The following is a 22604-nucleotide window of genomic DNA, read 5'->3' as shown; positions in this document are numbered from 1 at the left end:
CCTTTCGGGAACGTTCGGCTATGTCTTGATAAAACAGCGTCACCCGACTTCTTTATGACAAAATTGAAATTTTGACATGTTTTTTTTCTTCGTATTATTATTTATTTATTTGCTTTTGGCTATTTTAGCAAAAGGTGGGGTTGGACATCACCCGACTTATTTATGACATTTTTATTATTATTATTATTATTATTATTTGTTTTTGGCTTTTTTAGCAAAAGGGGGGTTGGACCCGATGAGGGTTGCCTACGTATCTCACATCCGGTAAGAATCAAACCCGCGTAGTTCGGGCCGTCATGAATAAAGTAAATAAACTAATTTTAAATTATTATTTTTTGAATTTGTGAAAGAACTGCTTTAAAAGAAGAAAGGAAGTATTTTTTTTTTGATTTTTGATTGATTTTCTTTTTTGAAAGAAAGACTTTTAAGAATTCCTTTTCTTTTGATTTGAACTTTGAGAATTTCAAAAGTAAAAGAAAGATTTTTTGTCTGAATTTTCATTTGTTTTCTCTTATTCTAAAGAAGAAAGAAAATATTTTTGGAATTTTACCTTTAATAAAAGAAACGCTTCTACAAAATATTTTTTTGAATTTTCTTTTCAATTTTGAAAATAAAACAGAATGAAAATATTTTCGGATTTTTTTATGGAAGAAATTAAAAGAAAATATTTTTTTTTATTTTTTCTTATTTTTTTTAAAAGAACAATAGAAAAGATTTTCTAAAGACATCAATAATGGAAAATATTTTTGGATTTTTCTTGAAAATTGGGGGTATAAAGAAACTTTTCTAGACTTTTTGGCAAGACAAATATTTTTTGCAACAATTAAACAGATATATATACATTTTTTGAAAATAAAGAAAAACTTTTTGGATATATATATATATATATATATATATATATATATATATATATATATATTTTTAACAAATAATGAAACCGCTTTCAACGCCCGACTCTTTTATTTTTTATTTTTTGACATTTTCATAAACAAATAAACAAAAATAAAAAACATTTTTTTTAAAGATAAGACTCTTTTTCATTTTCATTTTCATTTTCATGGCAAGACAAACTATTTTTTCTATTTTTTTTTTGAACAACAAGACAGGACAACGATTTTTTTCTTCTATTTTTTCTTTGCTTTTAATAAAACAAACTAATAAGACATTTTTTTTCATTTCTCAAAATTTCGGCAAAGTTTTGACAGTATTTGGGCATTTGGTTTTTTCAAAAATAAACAATCAATTCTCTAACCGCTATTTCCTTTTTTTTCAATTTCGAAATATTATTTCTAATATTCATAAGTCAGTCAACACACAAGTCCAAATCAAATTAATGCGCGTAGTAACAAGTAAGATGCATCAGGATGGTCATTTTCATTTTTGGTGCACCTGTCCTAGACAGACCCAACCCCTGTGTTGAGCCTCCAAAGTCAGATGCACGTGATGCAAACAAACGTTCCTACTAGGGATCCGACATGTGGCTTTGTTATACTAGGTTTAGAATCTGGGTGTTTATTCTAGACCTGGCTTACCCGAGCAGACAACTCGAGCCGAGGAGGAGGCGGCAGTCCGGGAATACAGAAGCTTCACCGACTTTGCGACTTATCCAAACCTCGTTCTAAATTGGGATTTGACACTATACAGAAAAGAAGTCATACGAAGTACGCCCTTCTTCATGATTTAGAAGACTCAGAAAGGATAGGGGTTTCGGCACAGTTTATATACAGTTCACGTAATATCAAAGCGGTAAAAGCAGCATTTAGCACATTAGGCTCAAACATGTAAAAATCAGATAAAGCCAAATATAACAATTTATCTAAGCTCGAATTTCTAACCCTGAATCAGTGGTTCTGGGCCAAATTCCCCAGCAGAGTCGTCAGAGCTGTCACACCTCCTTTTTCCATACCCGAGAGGGTACAAGAGAGTTTTTTCCAATTAAAGGACAATCGAAACGGGATTGGTTTATTTATTTCAGAGTCGCCACTTGGGAGATTTAGGGTGTCCCAAGTCACCAATTTTAATCCCGAATCGAGGAAAAGAATGACTCCATATTACAGTCTGCATACCAGAAATCCGGATAAGGAATTCTGTTAACCCGGGAGAAGGTGTTAGGCATTCCCGAGTTCCGTGGTTCTAGCACGGTCGCTCAACTGTTATATTTGGCTTGATTATCTGATTTTATACAAATATGAACTTATGTGCAAATTTTAACTTTTTACCGCTTTTATTATATTTTTTAAAGGAATGTGAACATCGTTTAAAACATGTCTTTGGATTGCGTCACATGAAATGCACCCGCGATCCAGAACATATTTTTATTTAATGTTTTAGGATTTGGATTTGGGTCGCATGAAATGCACACCCGAGTTTAAGAAGGTAAGATTATTAAAATACGCGCCTAAAGCGATTAGCGTATTATTATTTCTGGGTAAGGCTGTGGAACTTTGCTAAACGGCCGATCCCGAGTTCTAAGTAATTAAAGCATACATTTTGTGAGGGCCCCGCAATCTGTGCATTTTATTTGGCGAGGCTCGTCTCATTTTATTTAAAAGGATAAACCTACAGTGACTACATTTCTTCTATTAAGTTTGTCTCTAAAAAAAAAGGAAATTTCTTAATTAATTACATGCTGCAAACGTAACTTATCAGTTATTAAGTTACGAATAATGTGAACGGAAAATTGTGATCGCGTTCGTACAAGGAAAAACTGCTTTCATTCTACATTCTATTATTTACTAATGCTAGAACATGAGAGAGATACACAATAATATCAAAACAGATTACTTATTCTCTGATTAATTTAAACTAACATTATTAGATGAAGAAATTATACATATGCAACCTCATTACTCATTAATCATTCAACTACATCTTTATACAAAGAAAGAAAAATCATATTCAACCACAAATCTAAACAGGAGGAATTCAACAGGAACAAAGCCTGATTAATATTTCATTTTTGCTTCAAGCCGAGATTGTACAAATGTGTACCTGGAAACAGCAGTACAAGAAGAAATGAAGTAGGAGTCAGCAGCAATAATACCACAACAACAGCAGATTCAGCAACACCGCAAAACCAGCAACAACCAGTAGAATAACCCAGTAACAGATTGAAAACCCAGCAATACCAAAGTGCAATCACAGTCAAAGCAGAAGAGAGAACAGATACAAGAGGCAGTAGTTTCGGATTTTTGAATAACACTCGACAAAAAGCAAACAGAAATTATTCGAGTGAAAGTTTGAGTTGTCTTTCTCTTTTACTCTCTAACACTCTTGAAATTTTCCATAATGTATTACTCTCAAAAATATTCTCCCAATAATAATCTCTATGTCTTCCCAATAATGATCTCTCAAGTTCAAGTCCCTTTAATGTGTCAAAATGACCATATATATATATAGCAAGACCTTGTCTTGAATTCCCAACCCCAAATTATTCCCCCAATGGCATGCTTTGTCCCCACTATTAAATGTCTTCTTTATTTTAAACCTTGTCTCTCATGCCTACATTAAACAAATACAATATTCCTCCCCATTATGTTTTGTCTTGTCCCCCATTATATTAAACAAGTACATCAAAAACCCCACCCCATTATATTTTGTCCTCCATGCTTAACATAAAGAATCAAAATAATGTTCAATTACCAAACTACCCCTCTGACCTTATTGCAATTACAAATCTACCCCCGAATGCAATACAATTTACCAAATTACCCCCATCAGCACTAAACACTCAATTAATCATAACTTGACCAAAATATAGTCAAGATGACCAATTTCTCAACAATCTTCAAAAACAAATCATATGAACACGATGAACAACACAACTTGAAATTAATAGACTGAATTAACCATATTGGGAACCAATCCTGGTTAATTTAGACCATCAATGGATGAGTAAGGATACAACAATACAAACAACAATATGCATGATTCAAATTAAATCAACAAATCACAAACAAACATAAACTCACATTAAATCACTGGATTTAAACATGAACTTCAAACAAAGATGAACATGAATTAAATCTGTTTTTAAGCAACAAACATGACGGATTCACATGACTCAAACAACATTAATAATTTCTGGAAAATTATAACAACACATGAAACAAATTGAAGAAATAATTAATTAAATTTCAATTTGAATCTAACAAACTAACAAATATTTAAACAATAATACAAACATGAAATAACTAATTAATCTTTCATTTGAAATCTGAAAAATTAATTTAACAAAGCACATGAACTAAAAATTAATTCAAATGATAGACATGAATAAAACAAACATTTGTCGATTTTAGATTTGAAAATATCAAAACAAAAATACGGACAAAATAAAACTCAAAAACTACTAACCGAATCGAAATGAAATATGTACGGACTGTTTCGACGAACCTCGAATGGGAATAAATCTGTCCGGACTCAACAACGAACAACGATCAACCAACGACGAACTCGAACAGGGATCGACGACATCGACCAAAACTCATCCATGTACGCCAACTCGACTGGACTGCTATGTGGGTTTTCGGACTGCTATGGACCTCACGCCTGTAGTAGGTTTGTTTGGGATGCTGCAAAGAGGAAAGCAGTAGCATCCACTACTGCTGAACATCGGAAGAGAAATGGACGCAACAGCAGCTCGGACGCGAGGAGGAGATGGAGCAGCGGCGACGGTGTGGTTTGGACGATGAGGCAGCGGCTATGGTGATGGGGTTGTTCGGACGTGACTGAGTTTGGACAACGCAGCAGCAGCAGCTCGGAGCAGACGACGCAACAGCAACCTATGGAGAAGACGCAGCGACATCTATGGTCATAGCAAAAGCTAGCAGCAAATGCAGCAAAAGCAGCGGCGAAAGAGACGGGGAGGTCGACGACGGACGTCGGGGGACTATTTTGGTTTAGCGAGATGGTGGTCGTTTGGAAACGAAGCAGCAACAAAAGGGTCAGCCATGGATGAAGGTTGTTTGGAGTTTGGAGAAGAAGAAGCAAAAATGAGAGGGGGGGCGGATGAGTTAGTGTTTTAGGGTTTTTGGGTTTTTTTTATTTTTTTGTTTTGTTTTGTGTTGGACAAAAAATGAAGAAAAGGGTGTTGGGTTAATGGGTTAAATGGGCGGACCGGGTCGACCCGGTCTGAAGTGGAATGGGCCATGGGGAAGATTGGGCAATTATTTGGGCCTGGGGTTGAAATTTGAAGAAGCGGCCCAATCCGATTTTTCTTTGTATTTTTGTTCTCTTTTCTTCTTTTATTTTCTAAAACTAAATTATAAAAATACTTAAATTATTATTAAGAACTAAATTAAGTTATAAAAGTGCAAAGTAACTCCCAATAACAATTAACGCACAATTAAGTAATAAGTAAGCATAAAATTGTATATTTGGACATTAAATGCTAAAAATGCAAAAGATGCCTATTTTTGTAATTTTTAATATTTGTAAAACTAATTTAATTATTAACAATTGTAGAATTAAATCCTACATGCAAAATGCGACATATTTTTGTATATTTTATTAATTTAACAAATAAGCAAACACAGACAAATACAAATAATTATCCAAAAATATCACAAAATCTCACAAAATTGCACACCAAGGAAAATCATTTGATTTTGAATTTTTTGGGAGTAATTCTCATATAGGGCAAAAATCACGTGCTTACAGTTGTTGTTGTTGTTGTTGTTGTATAGTAGCAACGATAAACTGAAAAATGGTGATGAGAACTGACACTTCAAATAGTAAGAGAAGGGCAGTTTTGGGGTTTAGAAAAAGTAAAAGGGATAGTAAGGTAAATTACTTGATCAAACATAAGGAGCTTATAAGCCAAAAAGCAATAAGTTGGGGTTGCCCAACTTATTACTTTTGGCTTGTTTTGGATATTTTAGCTTAAAAGTATGTAGCTTAAAAGTACTTTTATAGCCTATCAAATAATCCCAAAAGTGCTTTTTAAGCTGATTTGACCAGCTTTTAAGCCAATCCAAACTCTCTAAGTTTCAGGTAAACTAATGCTATGCATGCATTAGTAAGTTTTGCTACTAAATTTTATTATAATTCAAAAGTAGAAACATTTTGTTGCGAATAATCAGAAAAAGGGAAGTGTTACATTGTGTTTTGATTTCGGAAAATCTTTTTCGAAAAATATTTTTTTCATTTTCCACTATTTGGTTGCACAAAATATAGTTTGAAAAATATTGTCCTAGATATCCATTTTTCTGAAATTGGAAAAAAATGACTTCCTTATAAAAAGTTAGGAAAACATTTTCTAAAAACTCCACCTACCCTCACATCTAACCCCAACCCTCTCCCCTTTCTCTCTCTGTCACGACCCCAAATACTGGCTGTGATGGCGCCTATCACGACCCCAAATCTCTGGATCTGCACACAAGGTGCAGGGAGTAATGTGAGTATGCCAACTCAGTAAGTAACTAGAGTAAATAAAGTCTGAAAAGCAGTGACGGGCAGTTCAAAAATACATAACTGAATAATTAACAGAATATCAGGTCATCTTTACAGTTTAAAATCCGTTTTCGTTATAAAATCACGTTTCCAATTTAAACATTTGAAATCAAATACTTAGCGGTATATCAAACAGAGGCTTATTTAAAAGAAGAGTGAAATCAGTGAAAACGTCATAACAAGGCCTCTCGGGCAAGGAATCACTCAGAATATGGCCCCTCGGGCAGCCTCTCAGTCACTTGTGACTCGACTCTCATCACATAGTACTCACTCTCAGCACTCGGATCATTAGTATCTCATAATAATATAAATCATAATAACCGCTACGGCGTGCAGCTCGATCCGTAATTTATAATCGACTACGCTCACTGGGGGTGTACAGACTCCGAAGGGGATCCTACAACCCAAGCGTCATATCACTGCAGCGCGTAGCCCAATCCAATATACATATCACTGCGGCGTGCAGTCCGATCCAGTATATATATCGCTGCGGTGTGCAGCTTGATCCATATAAGTATTGTTACGGTATGCAACCCGATTCATAGCTCACATATATACAAATATCCTCACAATTTGGTTCTCAACCTCTCTCGGTCCTTAACTTCACAGCCTCTCGGACACAACAATAGAAATTAGGGAACTCGGCCCAAACAGTCCTCACGATTAGGAGTAGAGTAATAAAACCAGTTTTAAACATTTGAACAGGTAAAACATGACTGAGGATATGCTTCTAGTAAGTAAAGTGAGGAAAACAGTCAAAATGCCCCTAAGGGTTTCTACATGTCGGTACAAGGCCCCAAACATGGCATACAACCCATAATACAGTATAAATATCCAAAATACGGAATAATATAATATTTCCAAACTAAATACGCGGCTTAATAGTCGCTACGGGACGGACCAGTCACAATCCCTATCGGTGCACGCCCACACGCTCGTCACCTAGCATGTGCATCACCGCATTTATCAAAACAAGTCAAATACCGGGGTTTGTACCCTCAGTTCCAGATTTACAATGGTTACTTACCTCAAACCGGTGAAATACTACTCCGCGGTGCCTTTGCCCCTCGAATCGGCCTCCACGCACGTCGAATCTATCCAAATCAGAACGAGGACGTCAAAATATGCCAAGGGAACGAAGCCCAAGCGAAAACAATCGAAAAATACCAAAAAACCCGAAATTACCAAAACTCGACCCCCGAGCCCACGTCTCAAAATTCAGAAATTTTAATAGATTCCTCATCTCCCCAAGAGTCTATTCATATCAAGAACACTAAAATCGGCGTCCAAATGACCCTTCAAATCCTCAATTTAAGGCCTCTTAAACTCAAGCCATAATCCTCCATTTTTAGCCCCTTTAATTCCCTTAATTACAGCCTTAGTCCATGAAATACTACCATAGAAATGTGTTTTAATTCCAAAAATCCTTACCTTACGAAGTTCCCTTGAAATCCCTCTTCCAAATCGCCCAAAAAGCTCCAAGCTGAAGTCCAAAAATGGTGAAATAACTTAATTTCGCGAAATGGAATAACTTATATGTTCTGCCCAGACATTTTCGCATCTGCGACTCTCCAACCGCTTTTGCGGTACCGCTTTTGCGGTCATGCCTCCGCTTCTGCGGAAATCACTTAAAGTCTCAAACCCGCTTCTGCGCTCGGCCTTCCGCACCTGCGGCTCCGCAGGTGCGGTCCCATACCGCATCTGCGGTTCCTGGCAAGTCCTCAAAATCCTCTTCTGCGGCTCCTCTTACGTACGTGCGGCGCCGCAACTGCGGTCCCCAAACCGCATGTGCGAAAACACCAGAGACAGCAAAGTTTCTGCACTTTCACAAGTCTCAAACCTTCCCGTTAACCTTCCGAAATCGCCTCGAGGCCCTCGAGACCTCAACCAAAAGCACAAACATAACTTAATAGCTTATACAAACTTGTTCCAATCATCAAAACACGTCAAACAACATCAAATCAATTAAAACACCTCGGATTCAAGCCTAAGTTTAAAAAATCTTCCGAATTCCGTTTTTGATCAAAAATCCAACCAAACCACGTCCGAATGACCTGAAAATTTACACACACATCTCAAATGACACGACGGAGCTACTGCAACTCTCGGAATTCCATTCCGACCCCTATATCAAAATCTCTCCTATCAACCGGAAATCGCCAAAATATCAACTTTGCCAATTCAAGCCTAATTCTACTCCGTACCTCTAAAACTCATTCCGATCACACTCCTAAGTCATAAATCACCTCCCGAAGCTAACCGAACCATCGGAACTCACATCCAAGCCCTCTAACACGTAAGTCAACATCCAATTGACTTTTCCAACTTAAACTTCCTTAAAAGAGACTAAGTGTCTCAAACTTCACCAAACTCATTCCGGACTCGATCCAGCCAACCCGATACCAAAAAATACGGATAACGAAGCATAAAAAAGCAAAAATATGGGAAACAGAGCGGTAATTCATGAGATGACTCGCCGGGTCATCACACTCCCCTACCCCACCTCTCCCATCCCCTCTCTCCAAAAAGGCTTTTTTTTTTACATTTCAGTTTTTTTTCTTTTTCGTCACCACCCATCCTACTAACCCCTCCCCCTCCTCTCGGGCAAAAATATTTTTTTTTATATTTTCAGTTCTGGTCTTTTTCATTTTTTAGTTTACAGGTTAGTAATTTTACAAGTTCCAAAGTTATGAGTTTGGAGGTTTATGTGTTTCAAAATTTGCGGGTTTAGAAATTATAAAGTTTACAGGTTCGATAGTTTAGCGGTTTGGATGTTTATGGAATTTGTGGGTTCGGATGGTTGTTGGTTCAAAAGTTTATGACTTCATGTTTATTGTATCTAAATTATTATGAATACTTTTGAGAAGTTATTTCTCTTAATTTGGTACCAATTACACCAAAAAATGAGTAAAATTACTGTTTGTTTTCCAAGAAAATATTATTTTTGTATTTTCTGTTATACCAAACACATCCTTAATATGATGTAATTTTATCCGCTTTGAGCTAAGTTCGCACGTTTTTTTCCAAAATGGCTCACACCATTGCACCTTATATGTAAGGTCCCAATCTTTTCAGCTACCAATGTGCGACTTTTTTGTTAGCACACTCAATAATTTTCCCCTCGAACTAAGTTCCACGTGGTCTATTATCACGATTCACGGGCCAATTTTCGAGATTCACTGTGTGCCACCCACATTTGTTATAGTATTATGGCAACTGAAGCCCGCAACTAACTTAGCTCGTAAGGATATTGTCCGCTTTAGGCCAGACCCCACGGTTTTTCCCAAAAGGCCTCACACCATTAAGAAATCCCTACAACTTATATGTAGGCTCCAATCTTTTCAGCTATCAATATGGGACTTTGTTCGTACAATTATATATATATATATATATATATATATATATATATATATATATATATAAGGCTTTATGTGATGGAAAACCTCTAGCTCTCTCAAGAATATTATCTACTTTCCCCAAAAATTGTACATATTGAATACTCTCGTACTTCATAATTAGATCATTGTTACGGATAAGCGTTGTCCTTGTTGAAAATATAATTTAACAAATAGAAGCATGTTTTCTTAATAGCTATGGCTTTTAAATAAGAAAGAATTACAAGAAAATACACATGACTTTACACCATAATAAAAAATGGTTCATGTTTTTAAGTTTGACCCGACCTAGTCTATATTGTACATATTTTGAAAGCACTAGCAAATTCAAAATCTGTGTTCTTACAACCATTGCTTTTAAAAGCTATGGAGTTAAATTTGTGTTCTCACAACTATTACTTTCACTCTCTCTTCTTCTCATATCTTCTAGATATGCTTCAAGGGGCCATATATTTTCTATTCTCCTCTTGTGTCACCTGGTTGCAATGTATGAAAATTGAATAGTAGAAGACCATTGAAGACCATTCAAAACTTTGGTTTCGAAAATAGGATTTTTTGAGTTTGTTAGTTGTTTGAATTGGGCGTTGTTCCAATTGATTAAAATTATCAAAAGGAGATCAAAATTTAAATTTGAAGTGATTTGGAGTATATTTGAACAAGATTTGAGTTAAATTTCAGAAAAGACGCAAGGAAGAAGACGAAGTCAGTTTTTTGTATAATTATGTATAATCTTGTATAATAGTGTATAAACACATCTTATACACTATTATACACTTTTATACACCTTTATACAAGCGTCTGTAGACGAACTTCTTCCACGATTTTCAGTTGCAATTCTTGTTCAAAACCAGTCCAAGTCTCTATTAAATGACTTCAAATTTTATATACAACCTACTTATACTATTTCTAACAAGTCCAAATAACACACACTCCAAATTTCTCACAAAATCGAATTTGAATTTTAAACCCACTTATTTAAGCTTGTTAAAAATCTAATTTTCACCACCCAAATGAATTTGGTTTGTTGAACTAATATTTGAGTCACAGTTACTAATTCGAAAATTAACTTAAAAGTTTGAGGAATCTTTTTTAAAAATTAAATAGTAATTTTGAGAACCTATTGGAATTGGATGTTGAATCTTAGCCTATTATTTTTGGGCTAATTGGTTATAAATTGGGAGAAGTGCACGGTTAGCCACTAATAACACATGTATTTACTTTTAAGCCACTGTTTAAAATGTCTTTAGTCTTTAGCCACTGCTTTAATAAACTTTAACTGCCCGGACGAAAATACCCTTCTGCTCATGTCCTTAATTTTTGAACTTAACTTTAGGACTTCAGGACTATATGTCCTTAACTTTTGAACTTAGAACTCTAAGTTCAGGACTTCAGGACTACATGTCCTTAACTTTTGAACTTTGAACTCTAAGTTCAGGACTTCAGGACTATATATCCTTAACTTTTGAACTTAACTTCAGGATTTCAGGACTACATGTCCTTAACTTTTGAACTTGGAACTCAAACTTCAGGTCCAAACGTCCTTAACTTTTGAACTTGTAAGTCAAAGTTAAGAGCCTATTGTCCTTAATTTTTGATCTTGTAACTGTAAGTTAAGGACTGTCTGTCCTTAACTTTTGAACTAGTTAGCCTAAGTTCAAGACCAAGTGTCCTTAACTTTTGAACTTGTAAGTCTAAGTTCAGGACCAAGTGTCCTTAACATTTGAACTTAGAATTCAAAACTAAGGACTAAGTGTCCTTAACTTTTGAAACTTGTAAGCCAAAGTTCAGGACCAAGTGTCCTTAACTTTTGAACTTGGAACTCAAAGTTAAGGACCAAATGTCCTTAACTTTTGAACTTGAAACTTAAAGTTCATGACCAAGTGTCCTTAATTTTTTAACTTGTAACTCAAAGTTAAGGACCAAGTGTCATTAACTTTTGAACTTGGAATTCAAAGTTAAGGACCTATTATCCTTAACTTTTGAACTTGGAACTCAAACTTCAGGACTTATTGTCCTTACGTTTTGAACTTGTAACTGTAAGTTCAGGACCTATAGTTGTAACACCCCAAAATATTTTATAATATTTGCATTCTTTATTGGACATTTTTATAACGAGGAAATATTTTACTTTGCACTTCCTAAATGTGAAATGGTCAATATATGAAAATTTCTTACTTTAGGTTGTGTTAATATTGGCAATGAAGTTTCATGATATTGCTATATGTAACACTTAATATTATTTTGACTAGTTGTTATTAAATATAATATATAATTAAGTTTTGGTTTCCAACCTTTTGTATTTATCTAAGAATATTTAGTAGTTGGGTAACCATTTTGTTTCTATTCTTCAAGACAAAGAATCCATCTCTCTCTTTCTATCTATCCCTCCTTCTCTCTATCTCTCTCTATATCTCTCCTCCGTAGAAACTTGAAAATCTGAAGTTTAATGGAAAAAACCATGGATTTCTACTAAATCAACAAGCAAATTTCGTTTTTGGTGAAGATCAAGTTGCTCCTCTTGGTAAGTTTCTAAACTCGTTTTTATACTAGACACCTACTAGAATTTTCTACATATCCTTTTGTACAGAGCTCCGATTTAAGTGATTCAGGACTTTCTGGAAAGGTATTTCATAAATATATAACTTTTATGAAGGAAAAAAATCTAGTTTTGTCGTTATTTACCTGAAAAGGATCATAAAGTACAGGGCAGGTGCTGTCCAGATTTCCAGTTTTAGAAATACTCCATGTACTGCTGTTAGTAATATTAGTATACCTTTTTGTTCCAAATTGATATGGATGTGATTCAAGATGTTCTGAAACTGTAAGACATAGATCTACAACTTTTGCGAAGACCAAAAAGTCTAGTTTGTCCGTGTAGATCTTCAAACCTGAGTCACAACTCGTAAAAGTGACACTGTCTAGAATTTCTGTTTCAAACGTTTTTGGGTAATTTTCACCAATATCATATTTAGTTTGACTTGCTAAATCACTGAACTTATTTAGATACTTGATTATGTATTTAAGGTATATAAAATCTTGAAAAAAATCAAAGGGGAAGTGTTTGAGGAAGTGGACATATTTGGTTTGTTTACGGCGTAGACGATTCGAACGTCCCCAAGTTGTGATTGAACTGTTTCGTGGTAAAACACCAAGGTTTGTGTATAAACTTGTACTCATTTTGCTTGCTAGAATATGTTGATATAACTTGATACTTTATTTTTCTTGGCTTCAATTTATATTGTTATATTCGTACTATATCAAGTATTGTAAGATATTTGCTAAATCGCCCATTCGTACAGATTGTTTGATCATTTTGCATTCTTGTTGGGACTTTGTCCTTCTTGTGGCAGTGACTTTGTCACTCATCTTGGCATGCCTCTTGATTAGGATCTTTTGCCATCTTGACTTTGGATTTGTAGTTCGTCTTGAATTATGGAACTTGTCCGTGTTAAGTACGAACTAGGAAGCCATTTTTAATATGGTTTTTGATTCTCTTGTCTATTGGGTTTTGACCCTACTTGATTTGGGGCTTCGATCCATCTTGATATCTGATTATGCTTAGTGTGATGGCATGACGTACATATTGGGCGAAAAATGGATATTTGGTATACTCTCTTAAATTGATAGTATACACTTTCTAGACTCTTGAGCATTGTTATTGATATTTAGAAACACTTCAAAGTTTGATATTGATATGTTTGATATATTTGTTCACTTGTTTTAAATTATGTTAAATTGAGCTAACTATGACTGAAAAGGGGAATTGGAGAATTTAATGACTCCAAGCCTAAAGTTTATACACCACTAAGCTTTATGCTTAGCGATAGTTGTTTTCTATCGTAGGAAATGTTCGGGATGCAATCTGAAGATGCCGGGGTGGAGTAGTCTTTTTGGGAGAATTTATGGAGATCACATTTGCATATGCACCTTGGTTTGCATAGTTTTGGGACATGTACATGATATACAGGATATACATGATATATACATACACATATATATATGTATGTCACACTTATGTTATTTGGAGGCTTGTTGGATTTTAAAGACCAAAATCTTGTAACTTGAATTTGTAACCTATTTTATTGTATTAGGGTGTTTTAATAACTCAAGTCTAGTAATATGCTGAATTTACACTTTGTCTTGTAAATATGTAGAAAAGGAGAAAACTAGTTTCTTTTTTTTTACCCGATAGTTTGAAATTTATGTACAATACAAACTTGTAGTGATTTTGAATGATTGTATAAATCTGTTAGGAAGTTGTTTTAATCTGTTGATTAATCCAGAAGGGTCATATCACCATATGTTAATATTTTGACATTGTATTTCATTTAAAATAAAATTATGGTGTATTTTCAAAAACAAATATATTAAACTTTGAACCTTTTCGCATAGGCCTACTTCCGCTACTAAAATTATTCTGAATATTTTTATTAATATCTCTTTTAATATTTTGTAAGTAGGAAATTAGATTTGTTTCCTAAGTAGTACCCTCCCAAAGGGGTTGCTACAAGTTTTGGTATCAGAGCCACTGTTTGTGATTCTAGGATTTGTTTTGTTGCGATAGTACCTAGTAGTTTTTGTTATTTCCTTTCTTGAAAATGACTTGGAGTTTATAAATTTTTGCATACTTGTTTAATTTAATTTATTGTATTTTGTGTGCATATGCATCATGTACATGTCCCTAATGCAGTGTGATCTTATCTTTTATAGGATTTTTAATATGGCCTCTTCTTCGAATAGAGCTGTTGAATCCGTTGATGAAAGTCAGGCCCAATATAATGCCATGCCTCACATTCAGGGAGGAAATGAGGAACTCTTGCCTAACCTAAATCATTCTCGTGTTAGTGGAAATGAAATGGGTAGTAATCCAAGAGCAATGAGTCATAATACTCCATTTATGACTCCCCCATTCCAGCAGATGGTTGAATTCTTTCATCACTTAGCTGGGACAATGTCAGAACCTAGTGAAATGAATTTTGAGAAGATGAGAAAAATGGGCGGAGTTGAATTTGAAGGCACTATAGATCCCACGGTAGCTGAATAATGGCTCGAGCGCATGGAGAGGGTCTTTGAACAACTGGAGTGTACTAATGCTGCCAAATTTAAGTATGTTATCTCCCTTTTACAAAACGATGCATATGATTGGTGGGTAAGTGTGCCAAATGCAAAAGCAAAACCTCTGGTGCTGACATGGGATGACTTTGTGAAATCATTTCGTGCAAAATATGTTCCCCTGTCTATTGTGATGCTAAAAAGAAATAGTTTCTGAATTTAAGACAAGGGAGTATGTCTATTGCAGAGTATCAACAAAACTTTCTCAGACTTTCTCGCTATGCTAAAGGTATTATTGATGGTGAAAGAGACAAGTGCAGAAGATTTGAAGAAGGTTTGAATGGTTACATTCGAAAATCAGTGGCAATCTTACAACTTGAGGATTTTTCCAAGCTGATTTCAGCTGCACTTACTTAGGAAAGAATTGACAAGGAAGAAGCTAGTATGAGAGAAAACAGGTTTAGGAAGGGTAATTCAGATTATGTCGGTCCATCCAAAAAGGGAAAGTTTGATTATTCCAAGACTGAGAGTACACATAAATCATTACATCATAAGCAGAATAAGTCAAATTTTTCTACTACCAGTACTCCAAGTTATGGCCAAGGCAAAACTCATACACCTACTTGTGCACAGTGCAGGAAGAATCATTATGGTGCATGTAGACGAGCTTCTGGTGCTTGTTTTAATTGTGGAAGTATGGATCATAAAGTGAAAGATTGTCCTAATCTTAATCCTCTTTCTTATACACATACAGAAGGATCAGTTCAAAAGCCTGTCACTACTCATTCTCAAGCTAATAGTAGTGCTAGACCTCGAAATATGCAAGCAGCGGGCTCGAGTGTAGCTAATCAGGTTGGTGGGTTGAGAGCTGCTGCACGAGTTTATGCTATGAGACAGAAGAATGACCAGGATGGTCTGGACGTGGTTGCTGGTAAATTTCACTTATTTGGCATATCTGTTGTTACATTATTTGATCCTGGATCTTCGCACTCTTATGTTTGCTCATCACTTGCATTTCCTGATACTGTTAAATCTATGAGACTTGACTTTGATGTGCTGGTCACGAGTCCATTAGGTCATCAGGCTGTTGTTAACAGGATTTACCGAGATTGTCCATTCATGATTCAAAATCTGGTCTTCCCTGTCGACTTGCTTGAAATGCCCTTCTGAGACTATGATGTTATTGTTGGCATGGATTGGCTCCATAGGCACCATGCATTGGTTGATTGTAGGTTGAAGCAAGTGACATTTAGAACTCCTGCATATTCACATATGGTAGTTCAAGGAGAAAGATCATTGTCATCTAATATTATTTCTGCAGTCTTGGCAAGGAAGATGATTTGTCAAGGTTGTGATGCCTATCTTGCTCATATAGTCAATACACGATTGGGGAGTCCAAGTCTTAAGGACATACCAACTGTGTGCGACTTTCCTGATGATCTTCCTGGGTTGCCTCCAGAAAGGGAGATTGAATTTCCTATAGATCTTGTCCCTGGAACTACTCATATTTCTATCGTTCCCTATAGAATGGCTCCAGCTGAATTAAAAGAGTTGAAGGCTCAATTGCAAGAACTTCTTGAGAAAGGTTTTATCCGTCCCAGTATTTCACCTTGGGGAGCTCCTGTTTTATTTATGAAAAAGAAAGATGGCACTCTTAGGCTTTGTATTGATTACCGATAACTGAACAAGGTAACAATCAAGAACAAATACCCACTGCCTAGAATCGATGACTTGTTTGACCAACTGAAGGGTGCCAGCTTATTCTCAAAAATTGACTTGAGGTCTGGATAGTATCAGTTGCGTGTGAGGGAGCAAGATGTTCCTAAAACTGCTTTTAGGACCAGGTATGGCCATTATGAATTTTTGGTAATGCCATTTGGTTTGACAAATGCTCCTGCTGCATTTATGGATCGAATGAACCGTGTATTCAAGCATTATCTCGATCAATTTGTGGTGGTGTTTATTGATGACATTTTAGTCTATTCCAAGAATAGAGAATATCAAGATAAGCATATCCGAATTGTCATGCAAATTCTGAAAGAGAGACAACTCTATGCGAAGCTTTCCAAATGTGAATTCTGGCTGAATGGAGTGGCTTTTTTAGGGCACATTGTATCATCTAAAGGTGTGAAGGTTGATCCCAGTAAGATTCAAGCTATTATTGATTGGAAACTCCCTAAAACCCCAACTGAGATAAGAAATTTCTTGGGTTTAGCAGGATACTACAGAAGGTTTGTGAAGAGCTTCTCTATTATAGCTTCTCCCTTGACCAAACTTTTAGGGGAAAACGCCAAATTTGTATGGGATAACAAGTGTCAAGAGAGCTTTGAAAACCTCAAATCCTTGTTGACACAAGCTCCAATACTTTCTTTGCCAGCTGAAGGAAACGATTATGTGGTATACAGTGATGCATCTCATCGTGGCTTGGGTTGTGTTTTGATGCAAGAAGGGAAAGTAATTGCGTATGCCTCTCGAAAGTTGAAATCGCATGAGTTGAATTATCCCACTCACGATCATGAACTTGTTGCCATTGTTTTTGCCTTAAAAATTAGAATGCATTACTTATACGGAGAGAAGTGTCACATATTTATTGATCACAAGAGTTTGAAGTACTTGGGTACACAAAAAGAGTTAAACTTGTGACAACGTAGATGGCTTGAACTCATCAAAGATTATGATTGCACGATTGATTATCATCCTGGTAAAGCCAATGTGGTTGTAGATGCGTTGAGTCGCAATTCCCTTGCATGTTTAACTCTAAGTCCTTTGCCTTTGCTTCTTGAATTAAGAGCCATGAATGTTTGCCTTTCATTTAATTCTAATGGTTCTATCATTGCTAATTTGCAAGTTAAGCCAGTCTTACTTGAGCAAGTCCAAGAAGCACAGAAGTTAGATGAGAAGCTTGTGAAACGGGTTGAAGAAGTCCAAAATGGAAGAGAATCAAAATTTTTCATTAAGGAAAGATGGTACATTATTTTATAAAAATAGGTTGTGTGTTCCTAATGATAATGAATTGAGAAAACAGATCTTGATTGAAGCACATAGTTCACCTTATGCAATGCATCCTGGAGGTACTAAAATGTATCGGACCATTAAGGAGCACTATTGGTGGAGTGGTATGAAGAAAGACATTGCAGAGTTCATTTCTAAATGCTTGGTATGTCAACAAATAAAGGCTGAACATCAAGTCCCAGCTGGTCTCCTGTAACCTTTGTCAATACCTGAATGGAAATGGGAAAGGATAACGATGAACTTTGTTTCTGGACTTCCACGCACTCAAAGAAATCATGATGCAATTTGGGTCATTGTAGATAGACTAACTAAGAGTGCTCATTTCTTGACAATCAGAATGGACTACTCACTTGAACGTTTAGCAGAATTGTACATTAATGAGATTGTGAAGTGGCATGGAATCCCTGTTTCTATTATGTCTGATAGAGATCCGAGGTTTACATCTAGATTTTGGTCTAGCTTGCAAGAAGCTTTGGGTTCCAGGTTGAATTTTAGTACTACTTTCCATCCACAAACGGACGGCCAGTCTGAAAGTGTAATACAAATCTTGGAGGATATGCTTCGAGCCTGCATTATTGAGTTTAAATGTAGTTGGGACAAACACTTAGCCCTAATAGAATTTGCTTACAATAATAGCTACCAATCAAGTATAGACATGCCTCCTTATGAAGCTTTATATGGGAGAAAATGTAGAACGCCTCTTTGTTGGAATGTGGTTGGTGAAAGAAAATTTGTGGGTCCTGAGATTGTGCAACAAACTGAAGATAAGGTAAAAATCATCAAGGATCGTTTGAAAATTTCTTCAGACAGACAAAAGTCCTATGCTGATCTTAAAAGGCGTGAAATTGAGCATCAGGTGGGCGATAAGGTATTTTTAAAGGTTTCTCCATGGAAGAAGATTATGAGATTTGGCCAAAAAGGTAAACTTAGCCATCGATTCATTGGACCTTATGAAATACTTGAGAGAATTGGTCTAGTTGCATATAATCTAGCTTTGCCACCTGAATTAGGTAAGATCCACAACGTCTTTCATATTTATATGCTTCGAAAATACCGCTCAGATCCATCTCATGGTCTTCCTATTGAGTCTATTGAGGTTAATCCTGATTTGACATATGAAGAAGAACCAATCCAAATCTTAGCGCGTGAGATAAAAGAGCTTAGAAATAAGAGAATCTCATTAGTGAAGGTTCTTTGGAGAAATCATTCAGACGAAGAAGCTACCTGGGAGCGAGAAGAGGATATGCGAGTTCAATATCCACATTTGTTTCGGGACTAATACAAGGTAAATTTCGAGACGAAATTTTTTTTAGGGGGAGAGAGTTGTAACACCCCAAAATATTTTATAATATTTACATTCTTGATTGGACATTTTTATAACGAGGAAATATTTTACTTTGCACTTCCTAAATGTGAAATGGTCAATATATGAAAATTTCTTACTTTAGGTTGTGTTAATATTGGCAATAAAGTTTCATGATGTTGCTATATATAATACTTAATATTATTTTGACTAGTTGTTATTAAATATAATATATAATTAAGTTTTGGTTTCCAACATTTTGTATTTATCTAAGAATATTTAGTAGTTGGGTAACCATTTTGTTTCTACTCTTCAAGACAAAGAATTCATCTCTCTCTTTCTATCTATCCCTCCTTCTCTCTATCTCTCTCTATATCTCTCCTCCGTAGAAACTTGAAAATCTGAAGTTTCATGAAAAAAAACCATGGATTTCTACTAAATCAACAAGCAAATTTCGTTTTTGGTGAAGATCAAGTTGCTCCTCTTGGTAAGTTTCTAAACTCGTTTTTATACAAGACACCTACTAGAATTTTCTACATATCTTTTTGTATAGAGCTCTGATTTAAGTGATCTAGGACTTTCTGGAAAGGTATTTCATAAATATATAACTTTTATGAAGGAACTAAAATCTAGTTTTGTTGGTATTTACCTAAAAAAGGATCAGAAAGTACAGGGCAGGTGCTGTCCAGATTTCCAGTTTTAGAAATACTCCATGTACGGCTGTTAGTAATTTTAGCACAACTTTTTGTTCAAAATTGATATGGATGTGATTCAAGATGTTCTGAAACAGTAAGACATAGATATATAACTTTTGTGAAGACCAGAAAGTCTAGTTTGTCTGTGTAGATCTTCAAAACTGAGTCACAACTCGCAACAGTGACACTGTCCAGAATTTCTGTTTCAAATGTTTTTGGGTAATTTTCACCAATATCTTATTTAGTTTGACTTGCTAAATCACTGAACTTATTTAGATACTTGATTATGTATTTAAGATATACAAACCCTTGAAAAAAAATCAAAGGGGAAGTGTTTGAGGAAGTGGACAGATTTGGTTTGTTTACGGCGTAGACGATTCGAACGTCCCCAAGTTGTGATTGAACTGTTTCGTGATAAAACACCAAGGTTTGTGTATAAACTTGTACACTTTTTGTTTGCTGGAATATGTTGATATAACTTGATATTTTATTTTTCTTGGCTTCAATTTATATTGTTATATTCGAACTATATCAAGTATTGTAAGATATTTGCTAAATCGCCCATTCGTACGGATTGTTTGATCATTTTGCATTCTTGTTGGGACTTTGTCCTTCTTGTGGCAGTGAATTTGTCACTCATCTTGGCATGCCTCTTGATTTGGATCTTTTGCCATCTTGACTTTGGATTTGTAGTTCGTCTTGAATTATGGAACTTGTCCGTGTTAAGTACGAACTAGGAAGCCATTTTTAATATGGTTCTTGATTCTCTTGTCTATTGGGTTTTGACCCTACTTGATTTGGGGCTTCGGTCCATCTTGATATCTGATTATGCTTAGTGTGATGGCATGACGTACATATTGGGCGAAAAATGGATATTTGGTATACTCTCTTAAATTGATAGTATACACTTTCTAGACTCTTGAACATTGTTATTGATATTTGGAAACACTTCAAAGTTTGATATTGTATGTTTGATATATTTTTTCACTTGTTTTAAATTATGTTAAATTGAGCTAACTATGACTGAAAAGGGGAATTGGAGAATTTAATGACTCCAAGCCTAAAGTTTATACACCATTAAGCTTTATGCTTAGCGATAGTTGTTTTCTATTGTAGGAAATGTTCGGGATGCAATCTGAAGATGCCGGGGTGGAGTAGTCTTTTTGGGAGAATTTATGGAGATCACATTTGCATATGCACCTTGGTTTGCATAGTTTTGGGACATGTACATGATATACAGGATATACATGATATATACATACACATATATATATGTATGTCACACTTATGTTATTTGGAGGCTTGTTGGATTTTAAAGACCAAAATCTTGTAACTTGAATTTGTAACCTATTTTATTGTATTAGGGTGTTTTAATAACTCAAGTCTAGTAATATGCTGAATTTACACTTTGTCTTGTAAATATGTAGAAAAGGAGAAAACTAGTTTCTTTTTTTTACCCGATAGTTTGAAATTTATGTACAATACAAACTTGTAGTGATTTTGAATGATTGTATAAATCTGTTAGGAAGTTGTTTTAATCTGTTGATTAATCCAGAAGGGTTATATCACCATATGTTAATATTTTGACATTGTATTTCATTTAAAATAAAATTATGGTGTATTTTCAAAAAACAAATATATTAAACTTTGAACCTTTTCGCATAGGCCTACTTCCGCTACTAAAATTATTCTGAATATTTTTATTAATATCTCTTTTAATATTTTGTAAGTAGGAAATTAGATTTGTTTCCTAAGTAGTACCCTCTCAAAGGGGTTGCTACAAGTTTTTAACTTTTGAGCTTGTTAGTCTAAGTTCAGACCAAGTGTTCTTAACTTTGAACTTATAACTCTAAGTTAAGGACTGTATGTCATTAATTTCTATGTTTGTAACTCTAAGTTAAGGACCAAATATCCTTAATTTTAGAACTTTCAACTCTAAGTTCAGGACCCTCATAAAAAAAGAGAATTTGATTCATTGAAATATGAAAACTCAATTGGTATTCTGGCAACTAATCTTCCACTTCCAAAAAATAGCCTAAGACCATTAATTCACTCCACAATGTCTTCAAAACCTCTTTCAACAAATACCCCATTTGCACTAATTTTTGTTTGTGAATATCTCAAACAGAGAAAAGAGAAACACTTGTTTGTGTTTTCTTTTTCCTTTTCTTGTATTTTCTGGCTAAAAATTATAGATTAAATGAACTAACTTCCTCTGCAAGAGCCACGCCCAGCTTGTTTAGTTCTTAATCAAGAAACCAGAGCTCATGTATTCGATGCAGAGTGAGGAGCGAGGGTTTGAGAAGAAAAACAACGGAAGAAAGGGTAAAAATGTCTTTTCATATTAAGTTTAATAGAGTAGTGGCTATTTTTGCTCAACATTAGAATTGCTGGATAAAAAATAAATACCACCTTAAATAATGGCTACCCCATGCCATTTTTACTTATAAATTGAAATACGAGCTATAAAATTGAAAAGTAAAAAGCGCAATTGGTCACTTTGTTCAACGTGGCACTAGAAAAGCAGATTTCTTGTTTCAATTCTCACATTCACCTGTTATCAAAAAAAAAAAAAAAAAATTATTGTACTTGCCCATGAAAAAGAATCACACTAAAACACGAAAGGGTATATTTGAAGACAAATAATTAAATAAACAAAATTTTCTAGCACAGGGATGGACATATTGAAGATAA

The sequence above is a fragment of the Nicotiana tabacum genome, chromosome 3 (genome assembly GCF_000715075.1).
Source record: "Nicotiana tabacum cultivar K326 chromosome 3, ASM71507v2, whole genome shotgun sequence".
Taxonomy (NCBI): domain Eukaryota; kingdom Viridiplantae; phylum Streptophyta; class Magnoliopsida; order Solanales; family Solanaceae; genus Nicotiana; species Nicotiana tabacum.
The sequence above is the reverse complement of the archived record's forward strand: the minus strand, read 5'-3'. Positions refer to the sequence as shown.